Source organism: Euphorbia lathyris, chromosome 4 (assembly GCF_963576675.1).
Source record: "Euphorbia lathyris chromosome 4, ddEupLath1.1, whole genome shotgun sequence".
NCBI lineage: Eukaryota > Viridiplantae > Streptophyta > Magnoliopsida > Malpighiales > Euphorbiaceae > Euphorbia > Euphorbia lathyris.
The window spans coordinates 86,621,348-86,633,824 of NC_088913.1; the positions used below are offsets into that span (position 1 = coordinate 86,621,348).

Here is a 12,477-nt window from a genome sequence, read left to right on the forward strand (position 1 = left end):
AAATTAGGAACCCAAGGCCTTAAGGCCAAAACATGATTGGAAATGATATATGGGCCTCCCTTGATAACCGAATTATAATCCTCAACCCTGGTAAATTTAATGACATAGTAGTCATTTTCCAGGTCAGTAATACTGACTTTACCTTTCCTTGCCCACTGCGCTTGTATTCTTTGGGAAAAATAGTTAAAACTAATTCGCTTACCCAGGAAAGTAACAATCAAAGACACCTTCCACTTCTCTCTAAGCTCATGCTTCTCTGCAGCGGAAAGTCTAATGACCGGACAGAGAGGATCCTCCTGGCCATTATCTTCCTCATCAGAATCCGAGAACATATCATCAGAATCTCCCACCATTAAAACTTCCTCTAAAACCGGCTCTTCCTCAGCCACCCCCATGACCGTGTCCTTCCAAGATTTTTTACCAATCTCGCTTATCTGAACCCTAGGTCTGGGGGAGACCGTCTTCCCATGAGTTACTCCTACAACACCCACCCTTCCTGAATTATTAGAAACATCCAGACACGAGGCAGCCTGCCTCCCCATCGTAGCCCCTGCCTGCCCCTCACAGCCCGGAGGAGAGGATCCCGCGCAAGGCACTGCACCGACAGCCCCAGCCCACTGCCCGGCCGAGGAGCCGGCAGTGCCCGGCACTATCGGCGCATAGCCCTGCGCCAGGCACCCCCCGCCCCACTTCTCCCCCCGAGATTGGGGGGGGCCTTACCCCCGGCATCAGAAAACCCAGCCGCCCGTATCTCCCATTGATCCGCACCCAGCCGCGACAACCTTGCCGAATCTGCCGCCTGTGGATCGCAAAGATCCGTCCCCAGCCGCACGGGCGGCGCCCGCGAGAACCCTGCCGACGCACCATCCATGCCCACGAGATCCCTATGGACGCCCCTGGATTCCCCTGCGTCCACCCCGCCAAGCGCCCCGCCCCGATCTACACCAGGCGCACGCTCGCCGCCAACAAAACCTGCCTCACCCTTCTCGCCCCAAACCACCAGGCCGCCGCCCCCTTCCTTGTCGCAAATCCCCTCCAGATCCGACCCCCCTTGCCGGCCACAGCCCCCTTCTCCCTAGATCTATCCCTAACACGCTTTACCATGAACCCTAGCCGAGAGAGAGAGAGAGAGAGAGAGGAGATAGATCTAAAAGAGAGAAAAAGATCTAAAAGAGAGAAAAAGATCTAAAAGAGAGAAATAGATCTGAGAGAGAGAAGATAGATCTAAAAGAGAGAAAAAAGATCTAAAAGAGAGAAATAGATCTGAGAGAGAGAAGATAGATCTCAAAATTCTCCATCTTCATAAAAATTCTTCACCATGACAATAGATCTGAGAGAGAGAAGACAGATCTGAAAAAGAGAAGATAGATCTAAAAGAGAGAGAAAGATCTAAAAAAGAAGAGAGAGATCTCAAAACTCTCAATCTTCATAAAAATTCTTCACCATGACAACAGATCTCTAATTTAAAAAAATTAGACATTATAACATTTATATTTAAAAGTAAATATTTAATATACAAATATATAAATTTATTAATTAATATTAATAGGCGGGTCCGTCTTGACAAGTCCGTGCTATTTTTATCAATCCAGAATCCATTTAAAAAAGAGATGGGGTTAGTGGGCCTGGCTAGGCTGGATCTAAGATTATTTTTCATTTCTAAACCTGTCAAAGGATACGAGCCTGAACGGACTGGACGGATACCTGGACCTATAAATATGTCGATTTATAACTATATTATTAATATAATAAATATCTTAAGCATAATTAATGATTGGAAAATCTACGCATTCTTGACATAGTTTGATATTGAGTTTAAGTCTTGATGAGTGTGATAAACTTAAACATAGTTTGAGTTTAGGTCTTCATGCAGGCTTCCAAGACATTCTTTTTTCTGATTTTTGTGGGTATGGGCTTCCCAGAATGACCCGTCTTTAAGGGTCGGTCTGTTTTTGGTGTTTTCTCGGGGTTAGCCCATCCATTATAACAAAAAAAAAACATTTGAAATACCAATTAATTTTTTGAAATATAAATCAATATTTTTTGAAATAGCAAATATTATTATAATTAATGGCATAAAGCTCATTTGGCCCCTTAAACTATGGGACCAAAATCAATTAGCCCCTCAATCTACATAAATCAGCAATCAATCCCCTCAACTATGAGAAATTCTCCCATCAAGGACAAACTAACAAAGACTAACAGATCTAACTAAATGACACCCCTCACTCTCTTTCAACAGACATAATTTCTTCTCTCCCTCTCTCAACACTAAGTTCATCATCCTTTGTACAGAAAAAAGAAATAGTGGAAGAGAATTTCTGCTCTCTCTCAATGCTAACTAAGTTCATCATCCCTTCTAGCTTATTGAAATTGTCAGTTACCAATTTGCAACTTTAGTTTGTCAGTTACCAATTTGCAAGTGTATTCATGTGCAGGAGTTGATTGTTAAATCATGTAAAGAATATCTCCAACATTTCAAGAAGTCATGACTCATGAACATGAACTTATAAATACACTTCTGAATGTTGTCAATGTTTGTATTTTTTAACCTCTTCCCCTGTCTGGTTTTCATTACGATATAGGCCAGTAATTTTGATTTGAACGTTTAGGGTAGGAAGAACATTTACTAAAAGAGTCCGTCTCTTCAAATTAACTCATTTGCTGCTTAAACACTATGCACAAACACATCATCAATCTTTTCCACTTTTACTAATTAACACATATATTACAATGTTGGAAACAGATTAAGGCCCTGTTCTTTTTGACTGAAATTAAATTAAATTAACTTAACTGAAATTAAATTAACTTAACTTAACTGAATTGAACTGAATGCTACTGAACTAAACTGAACTAAACTGAACTGAACTTAACTTAACTTAACTTAATAGTACCAAATAATTATAATTATAATAAATTATATATAATGATATATATTTTCTATAAATAATTATAATTACAATAAATAATGATAAATTATATATATATATATATATATATATATATATATATATATAATGATAAATTATATATAAAAAATTATAATTATAATAAAAAATAAAAATAATATATATATAATAAATTATAAATTATATATAAGTAATTATAATTATTATAATAAATAATGATGAATTATATAAAAAATTATAATAAATAATAATATATTATTTAAATAATGATAAAATATATATAAATAATACTAAATTATAAATTATATATAAATACTTATAATTATAACAAATAATCATAAATATAAATAATATTAAATTATAAATAATAATAATAATAATAAATTATTGAATATAAGTAGTTATAATTATAAAAAATAATGATGAATTATATATAAATAATACTAAATTATAAATTATATATACATAATTATAATTATAATAAATAATGATAATTATTGAAATTAAATTAACTGAACTGAACTTAACTTAACTTAATTGAATTGAACTGAACTGAATGCTGCTGAACTGAACTGAACTTACTTATGCTGAAATTAAATAAAAAAGAACAGAGCCTAAATAGTCTTAGTTCAAGTGAGTTTGGTGATGTCTTGTAATATACATTGGAGAAGAGTAGAAATTTTATTTGTTGAAAGTGAGAGAGAGAGAGAGTTGGTGTTCAGTTAGTTACCGTGTAGTTAGATTTATTAGTTTGTGTTTGATCGGAGAGTTTAGTATAGTTTAGGGACTTCATTGTTGATTCTTATTTAGATAGAATGAGGGTCTAATTGATTTTTGCCCTATAGTTTAAGGGGTTAAATGACCTTTATGCCATAATTATATTCTTATATGACAACCAGGAGGTAGAGGCTGTACTGTACTAGGTTTCTCTTCTCACGAAGGTCACCATCTTGAGTTGCAAACATGGCAGATGGATCAAGGCATCCATCAGTGTTCCAGAAGATAAGTGGGCAATCCTCTTTTATCTCTAAGCTTTCACCTAATTTGCAAGCAAGGAATCATATGGTAATGGTTTACAGAACAACTTGCATCATCCCCTTCAGCTGTATTTGAGCAAGCACCAGCTGAGAAAGGTGCTGGTGCCTTTATGATTGATTTCCTTATGGGAGGTGTTTCAGCAGCCGTCTCTAAGACTGCAGCTGCTCCAATTGAGCGCGTTAAACTCCTGATTCAAAATCAGGATGAAATCCCTCTTCAAGGGAGCTGGTGCAAACATCCTTCGTGCTGTAGCAGGCGCTGGTGTGCTTGCTGGTTACGACAAACTTCAGCTGATTGTCTTCGGCAAGAAATATGGTTCCGGTGGTGGTTAAGTTGCAGTAGAATGATGATGATGAAAGAGGGATTATGTGCCAGTTTGAATAATTTTTTAAGAAACATTAACGGTCCTAGTGTTTAGGGAATTAATATGATACACCACATAGTTGTATTGAACACATTTAAATTTTGAGTGCTTTTAGAAGAGCTTTGAATTATATTGGATAATTTTCCCTTGCAATAAAAATTTGTGCTTATTAATGGTTTAAAAAATAAAAAAATAATTAATTATTCTTAATTTAAAATTATCAGAGACGCGTTAAAAAACTTTAGCTGTTCGACGCGTGAATCCAGCTAAAATTTGCAGACGTGTACGCGTTACAAGACGTCTATATAAACTTTGTCAAAAACAAGAACAACCTTCAAATTTCCAAAAACAACAATAACCTGCAAATTTCCTTGGTGCTCTCTCATCATTTTTATTATTTTCTACTTGATAAGCTTTTTATCATTACAACCTCAAATTCCAACAACTTTTTTGCATATTTGTATTAATTATTATTTTTGTATTAATTATTCTACAACCTCAAATAGTATACTCTTATCATTTTTATTATTTTCTACTCTTATGCATAACTTTTTTGCAATTCCAACAACCTCAAATTCTCCTCCCTCATTTAGATGGTCATAAACCCATGATGCAAAATATGCTTTGTCCAAATTGTTTGTCTTGGCATCAATTTCCATTCTTCCTGGAGCCATTTCCAAAACTATAAACATCTGATTTGCATGAAACTGATCTTAGATTCTTTGAAATCAGTTCGGGAGCAATGTACCCTAAGGTTCCTCTTTTACTACTAACAGACACAAAATCATACTCCTTTGGGTAAAATTTTGCAAGACCAAAGTCTGAAACTTTTGGGATGAAATTAATGTCTAGCAAAACATTATGAGGTTTGATATCAAAATGAAGAATACAAAATCGCATCCCACATGTAGATGCTCGATCCCACGAGCTGTCCCTATAGCAATTCCAAGAAGTTTCTCCCAGCTCAATGGCTGGACGTGCACTCCTCTTGAAAACATATACTTATCAAGAGATCCATTAGCCACATGTTCAAACACAAGAGCATGATGGGACTCCTCAGAACAAAATCCAACTAATTTTGCTACATTGACATGATGAATTTTTCCCAATATAGAGACTTCACTGGTGAAGTCCTCATTGCTGAACTTGGACTCACCAAGTACTTTTACAGCAACAACAGAACCATCAGCAAGTTGTCCCTTGTACACTGTTCCAAAACCACCTTTGCCTAAGTTCTCTTTAAAATTGTTTGTAATTTCAATAACATCAAAGTAGGAATACCTTCTAGGTATCAAGGGTTGTTGATTGGTTAGATTTATCTCCTTGTTATATATGTTCTGTCTTCTTCGTTGTCCTGTGTTTGTGGATTAGGAATCCAATTACAACTATTGGAGCCAGGATGAATCTTGCAACTAGATTTATAACTAAAGCAATGTTCCAAACAGCAGCAAAGACGAAGGTAACAATAGGGGGTAGATATATATATGCATATGCCTTGTGAATAGTGGCATTGATAGATATTTGGTGTACCCGGAGAGTTCAAATAGCAGGAAGCACCAGCTACAACGTGATGGGTCTTCAGTCAAATAAGAGTCCTAGTCTTCAGGATAGTTGGTTAATTGATTTAGTCAAGTTTGTTTCCTTATTTTCAGTTAGAATGTGGGCTGTAGTTTGTTACAGCACGTCTGTTTTGTTCCCTTTATTTACTGCACTTTCACAAGGAATAAACAAGTCATTCCCAGTACTGTTATTTGCTTTCTCTTGAGTTCTTATTGCATCTAACAATCTGTTATCAGAGCAGTGACGATTTGAAAAGAGAGAGAGAGAGAGAAACACGTGAGCGAGTGAAGAAGGATGGGTTCAGAAGCAAACTTTGTTTCAGCGTCCATTCCGAAGTTCGACGGTGATTACGACCATTGGAGCATGGTCATGGAGAATCTCCTTCGATCCAAGGAGTACTGGGTTGTTGTCGAATCAGGCTACAACCAGCCTAGTAGTATGGATGGGATGACGCCAGCGCAAAGACAGAACCTAGAGGAGATGAAGCTGAAGGATTTGAAGGCTAAGAATTACTTGTTTCAGTCACTTGACAAGTCAATTCTGAAGACGATCACACAGAAGGAGACATCCAAACAGCTCTGGGATTCCATGAAGATGAAGTGTCAAGGTAATGCTCGAGTGAAGAGAGCCCAGCTCAATCGTCTACGCCGGGACTTTGAGGTTCTGGCTATGAAGCAGGGTGAATCGATCAATGATTACTTTGGTCGAGTAATGACGGTTGCAAATGACATGAGGAATTATGGGGAAGATGTGAGTGATGTCAAGATCGTTGAGAAGATTTTGAGAACACTTACTGATAAATGGAACTACATTGTTTGTTCCATTGAGGAAGCCAAGGACGTAGATCAGCTCTCTGTGGATGCCTTGCAAAGTTCTCTGCTCGTTCATGAGCAAAAGTTCAAAGGAGATGGAGGCGAAGAACATGCTTTGAAGGTGACTCATGAAGAGGGCTATGGTGGAAGAGGAAGAGGAAGAGCTATTTTTAGAGGAGGCCGAGGACAAGGAAGAGGCAGGGGTCGCCCAAATTGGAGCAAAGATACGGTTGAGTGTTATAAGTGTCACAAGCTTGGACACTTTCAGTACGAGTGTCAAGCAAATTATGTAGATTTGGATGAATCAGAAGAGATGGTGCTAATGGCGTATATCGATACACTTGGAGGTGATCGAGACAACGTGTGGTTTATTGACCCTAGATGCAGCAATCACATGAGTGGTGATTCATCACTTTTTTGTGATTTAGAAAAGGGGTTCAACAAGGTGGTAAGATTGGGGAATTATGCAAGCATGAATTTTGTTGGAAAGGGAAGTGTTCGATTGACTGTAAAAGGAGTTAATCACCTTGTACGGGATGTGTATTATGTACCGGGGTTGAAGAATAATCTTCTCAGTGTTGGGCAGCTGCAAGAAAGGGGTTTGGCTGTACTGATGCAGTCAAATATGTGCCGGATTTATCACCACACAAAGGGGTTAATTTTCAAAACCACCATGGCAGCCAATCGAATGTTTGTGTTGCTATCGAACACTCCATCAGTAAAAAGGGAAGGAGATGAAGAGTGTCTCCAAGTAATCACTCAAGACGTGGCTCATTTATGGCATCGAAGATTCGGTCATCTCAATTACAAAAGGTTGAAGACTTTGCAAACAAAAGGCATGGTGAGAGGCTTGCCAAGTTTCTCCGAGGGTGAAATTACGTGCAGTGATTGCTTGAAAGGGAAGCAGCATCGAAATGTAATCCCAAAGAAAAGTACATGGAGAGCATCAGCAAAGTTGGAGCTCGTTCACGCTGATATTTGTGGCCCAATATCTCCTGTTTCGGAGGGCAGCAAGAGGTATTTCATCTGCTTCATTGATGACTATAGTAGGAAGGCATGGGTGTATTTTCTTACTTTTAAGTCAGATGCATTCACTTACTTTAAGCTATTTAAAGCTCTTGTCGAAAAAGAAACTGGTTTGCCTATTAAATGCCTTAGAACAGATCGTGGGGGTGAATTCACATCAGATGAGTTCAAAGAATATTGTGAAACGAATGGGATCAAGAGGCAATTAACGGCTGCAAATACACCGCAACAGAATGGAGTTGCTGAGCAAAAAAATAGAACCGTGATGAATATGGTGAGGAGCTTATTGGTTGAGAAGAATGTTCCAAGAAAACTCTGGGCAGAGGCAGTAAATTGGGCATTTTATGTTCTTAATAGATGCCCAACGTCATCAGTGAAAGAAATGACGCCAGAAGAAGCTTGGTGCGGGGTGAAACCTTCAGTCGGGCACTTGAGAGTCTTTGGCTGTATAGCACATGCTCATGTACCGGATGCTCGCAGAACAAAGCTTGAGGATAAGAGTCGTTGTTGTGTTCTTTTGGGGGTAAGCGAGGAATCGAAGGCATACCGGCTATATGATCCTATCTCTAAGAGGATTATAATTAGTCGGGATGTCATCTTTGAAGAAGAAGAAAAATGGAATTGGGAGAGAAGCTCTGAAGATGACAGAAGTTTTGATCTGGAATGGGAAGGTGAAAAAAGTGAAGAGGTGAAGGACTCCGAAGATGGTAGCGAAGAAGAAAACGTAGCTTCTCCGGCGAGGCACGAATCCAGTGATGTCAATGAAGAAAATGAAGCAGCTCCTCCGATGACACCCTGAGTTGGAAGACCACCAGCACATTTGAATGACTTTGTCTCTGGTGATGGTCTTTCTGATGAAGAAGAAGAGGTACAAACTCACTTAGCCTTGTTTGCTAATGCTGTTCATTCTGATCCAATTTCGTTTGACGAAGCAGTAAAGGAGGAGAAATGGAGGACAGCCGTGGATGCCGAAATGAGATCAATTGAGAAGAATGGAACGTGGGATCTTATTGATCTTCCTAAAGGAGCTAAAAGGATAGGACTCAAATGGGTGTACAAAACAAAATTGAATGAGCTCGGAGAAGTGGATAAACACAAGGCTCGCTTGGTCGCAAAAGGGTATGCTCAGGAATATGGAGTTGATTATGAAGAAGTATATGCTCCCGTAGCTCGCATGGACACGGTTCGAATGATTTTAGCACTTGCAGCTCAAAGAAGATGGTGTGTGTTTCAACTGGACGTAAAATCAACCTTTCTTCACGGGAAGTTAGCTGAGAATGTGTACGTGAAGCAGCCAAGGGGTTATGAAATAAAGAATGAGGAACATAAGGTGTATAAGCTCAATAAAGCTTTGTACGGACTCAAGCAGGCACCGCGAGCATGGTCTAGCCGGATTGAATCATATTTCAGAAAGGAAGGTTTTGAGAAGGAGGACAGTGAGTAAACTTTGTTTACAAAAATCAACAAACAAGGTAAATATTTAATCATTAGCTTGTATGTTGATGATTTAATTTATACCGGGGATGATGAGAATATGATGGTTGAATTCAAAAAGTCCATGATGAAGGAATTTGATATGACGGACTTGGGTAAGATGAAGTATTTTCTCGGTATTGAGGTAGTTCAGTTTGATGGTGGTATATTCATTAGTCAGGCGAAGTACGTGATGGAAGTGTTGAGACGTTTTGGAATGGAGCATAGCAATTTTGTTGAAAATCCAATGGTTCCAGGATTCAAAATCTCCAAAGATGAAAAGGGTATTGAGATGGATGGTTCGTTCTTCAAGCAGCTGATTGGGAGCATGATGTACTTGACCGCTACGAGGCCGGATATAATGTATTCAGTAAGCTTATTGAGCAGGTATATGTCAAGGCCTACAGAACTTCATCATTCGGCAGCTAAGAGAATTCTACGTTACTTACAAGGTACAGCAAGGTTTGGCATTCTTTACAAAAGGGGAGGAAGTCAGGAGTTGATTGGTTTTACTGATAGCGATTATGCCGGATCGGTGGATGATAGAAGAAGCACCTCAGGCTATGTGTTTATGCTAAGTGGAGCAGCAGTGACTTGGTCTTCTCGAAAGCAACCGATAGTAACACTAAGCACAACCGAAGTTGAATTTGTTGCAGCTGTAGGAAGTAGTTGTCAATCAATATGGATGCAAAGGGTGCTAAAGAAGATTGGCTACATGGGAGGTGAGAGTACGGTCATCTTTTGTGACAATAGCTCAACAATTAAGTTGGCAAAGAACCCGGTGATGCATGGCAGGAGCAAGCATATTGATGTGCGCTACCATTTTTTACGGGAGCTAGTGAATGATGGAGTTGTGCAGCTTCAGTTTTGTGGTACAAGGCAGCAGATAGCAGACATACTCACCAAACCGCTCAAACTGGAGTCATTCCAGGAGCTAAGAAGGAGGCTTGGAGTGTGTGAACTACCACAGGTTAACTAGCTGCAAATGCAGTCTAGTTCAAGGGAGGGAATGATGGGTCTTCAGTCAAATAAGAGTCCTAGTCTTCAGGATAGTTGGTTAATTGATTTAGTCAAGTTTGTTTCCTTATTTTCAGTTAGAATGTGGGCTGTAGTTTGTTACAGCATGTCTGTTTTGTTCTCTTTATTTACTGCACTTTTACAAAGAATAAACAAGTCATTCCCAGTACTGTTATTTGCTTTCTCTTGAGTTCTTATTGCATCTAACACAACGCAATCCCGGCATTCCAATAGGTGCAACCTGTGGAAGTTGTATCTAATTCTTGGTACAAAATCTTGTGTTAATAAAAGCTTTTACTTTTGGATTTTTCAATATTTAACAGGTATAGCTTGGGTACTTATCATTTAATAATCTCCATTTGTGTTTCCCCTGTTTTTTTCTGTGGTTTTTTAGTTAGAAATAGTGAAAATAGTGAAAATCCTTGCTTTCTCATTTGATGATATACTAATTTCTTTTAACCCCTAATAATATTAGATTATATGCATTCTATTCTATGCAGATTATTTTAATATTTTAAAACAGGTGAGATAGTTAGAAATGCTTGATTTTACTTAAAAGGTTAATGATTCAAACCCCCCACTAACCCCATTTCTTTTTTGAAAACTAACCCCATTTCTTACTCATTTTTTTAAATTTCTTATTTATTTCTTTTTTATTTACAACTATAGTGGCATTGTTAACTAATTTCTAAATTAAATTTTAATTTATGAAAAATTAAAAACAATAAAACTAAAAATAATAAAAAAATTTGTAAAAGTATTATAATTTTAAATTCTTTTGTCAATTTTACGGTTATCAAATTCATTGTTTATTTTTTAAAAATATGTACAAAGATTTGTCAATTTATGAATAAGTAGTTTAGATTTTAAATTTTTCACAAATTTACAAATTTGTTGATAGGTATGAATATGTAATAAAGCAATTAATTTTTGACATCTATATAAATTACCCTAAACTTTATTCAATTTTGCTAACCCACCTTGAAACCTTTGAAGGGCGTTCAATGTCTTTGTCTTTAAAAATGGCGTTTTCTAAAGTTGGCATTTTTCTCATATGCACAATTCTACTAATAGGCACATACATGATAGTGACAATAGAATCAAGAAATGTGGCTGTTTTCATTGATAATGTCGAAAACATGAGTACTACTGTTGGACGAAGCTTATTAGAGAAATAGGATGATGATAAGACGAAACGAATATTACTTGGATCTGGTGAAGAAAGAAAGAGCACCATAAATTATGATGCATTATTACGTGGAACACCCTATTACGGGCCAAGAAGTAATGGATATTGTGAAAAGAAGCAACAAGCAAATAAATACAACAGAGGGTGCAATCCGATATTTAAATGCAGGAGTCGTTCTGGAGTAAAGGCCCAAGACCAAGTTGGTAAAAATAAAGTGTATAACTTTATAAGTATTATTCATAATTTCTTAAAGACTATGCAACGAAGAATTGTCAGTTTGTATAAATAAATTTTGTATTGCCATTTTATATGGTGTGAAATTTCTCTCCTTATTCAAATAAATGGAATATTATTATTATTATTATTATTATTATTATTATTATTCAAAAAGAGCATACCATTTATTTTCACTTTATTCTTAATGTTTATTCAAAAAAAAAATTTGTACTAAATCAGAAATCAAATTCAGACATCTTTTTTTCTTTCATTTGTTTTTTTGATTCAAGGGTGGTTACCGAGGGCAGCAACGGACATCCCAGCTAGGCTGGCACCCCCACGCAAAAACCCCCCGAACCCTTTATTAAAAGCACAAGGCAAAACAAAAAATGAAAGAAAGAAGAAATATTTAGATACACGGATTAAGAGAAGCGAAAATTAGCACCTCCCCTAATATCTCTAAGAAGAGCCGAACAACAAAAAACCGGGACCGAGTCCCACCAGCTGTAGCTCGCTGCTGATCTACCAAAGTTAGCAAGAATATCTGCCACAGCATTTCCTTCTCTGAAAACATGAGAGACAGTCAGACAGATAGAATGCGTTAGCTGGATGCATTTGAGTCATTCCTGACGAATCTGCCATGGAACATCACGTGATTTACTCCTGAAAATATGCACGACATAGGCTGAGTCACTCTCTAACCAAATATTCGACCAGATTACAGGAAAGAATACCAAAAAATACACAAAAGACTAATCTAACCTAAAACCTAATAAACTAGCTTTGTACCCGTACAATGCACGAAATTTTTTTTAATCTTTTAATTAATATGTGAAAATTATCCAATAAAATAATTAAGAAACATATAAATCA

The 12,477-nt window shown here is 37.3% G+C and overlaps 1 pseudogene; it reads right to left on the bottom strand.

The window, feature by feature from the left end:
• Positions 1–4,796: 4,796 nt before the first annotated feature.
• Positions 4,797–6,047, bottom strand: LOC136227282 (rust resistance kinase Lr10-like; annotated as a pseudogene).
• Between the last annotated feature and the right edge of the window lie 6,430 nt (positions 6,048–12,477).